Source organism: Triticum aestivum, unplaced genomic scaffold (genome assembly GCF_018294505.1).
Source record: "Triticum aestivum cultivar Chinese Spring unplaced genomic scaffold, IWGSC CS RefSeq v2.1 scaffold57255, whole genome shotgun sequence".
NCBI lineage: Eukaryota > Viridiplantae > Streptophyta > Magnoliopsida > Poales > Poaceae > Triticum > Triticum aestivum.
Window position 1 is genome coordinate 1 of NW_025282995.1, and position 1,177 is coordinate 1,177.

Consider the following 1,177-nt stretch of genomic DNA (forward strand, 5'->3'; position numbering starts at 1 on the left):
CCTGGGAAGTCCTCGTGTTGCATTCCCTTTTTAATTATTTTTGGCGCCTCATGACAAACATATCACATGTGCGCGGTATATATTAACCCCGTTATATTATTTTTGACATTTGCGATATGTTTTAGCTCGCTGCTCATTGGTCACGCGTCTAGAGGCGGCTTTGTGGCGCGAGGAGCGCGTTCTGAAAGGGGTAAAAAAATACGTGTTGCTGCGGTATAGAGGGAGGGGTGGAAACCGTGGTAAACTCGTCTCCGTGTTTGAGGGGGGGAGTAAGTAGTATATATAGGGCATTATCCATTATTAGGCAACGGTTGTAATGGTAGTAAGAATGACAATCATCTTTGCAGTGGACCTGGGAGTGGCAAGCATAAGGGACGAAGGCGGGGGTAAACACCGAAGTTAAGCGTGCTTGGGCGAGAGTAGTACTAGGATGGGTGACCTCCTGGGAAGTCCTCGTGTTGCATTCCCTTTTTAATTATTTTTTGCGCCTCATGAGAAACATATCACATGTGCGCGATATATATTAACCCCGTTATATTATTTTTGACATTTGCGATATGTTTTAGCTCGCTGCTCATTGGTCACGCGTCTAGAGGCGGCTTTGTGGCGCGAGGAGCGCGTTCTGAAAGGGGTAAAAAAATACGTGTTGCTGCGCTATAGAGGGAGGGGTGGAAACCGTGGTAAACTCGTCTCCGTGTTTGAGGGGGGGAGTAAGTAGTATATATAGGGCATTATCCATTATTAGGCAACGGTTGTAATGGTAGTAAGAATGACAATCATCTTTGCAGTGGACCTGGGAGTGGCAAGCATAAGGGACGAAGGCGGGGGTAACATGTTGGATGCGATCATACCAGCACTAAAGCACCGGATCCCATCAGAACTCCGAAGTTAAGCGTGCTTGGGCGAGAGTAGTACTTGGATGGGTGACCTCCTGGGAAGTCCTCGTGTTGCATTCCCTTTTTAATTATTTTTTGCGCCTCATGACAAACATATCACATGTGCGCAATATATATTAACCCCGTTATATTATTTTTGACATTTGCGATATGTTTTAGCTCGCTGCTCATTGGTCACGCGTCTAGAGGCGGCTTTGTGGCGCGAGGAGCGCGTTCTGAAAGGGGTAAAAAAATACGTGTTGCTGGGGTATAGAGGGAGGGGTGGAAACCGTGGTAAACTC

At 46.9% G+C, this 1,177-nt stretch overlaps 1 non-coding gene across 1 annotated transcript; it reads left to right on the top strand.

The window, feature by feature from the left end:
* Positions 1-837: 837 nt before the first annotated feature.
* LOC123178581 (5S ribosomal RNA) lies at positions 838-956 on the top strand. The gene has a single exon (XR_006489689.1). It is a non-coding gene; the product is annotated as a 5S ribosomal RNA (ribosomal RNA).
* The last annotated feature ends 221 nt before the right edge of the window (positions 957-1,177 follow it).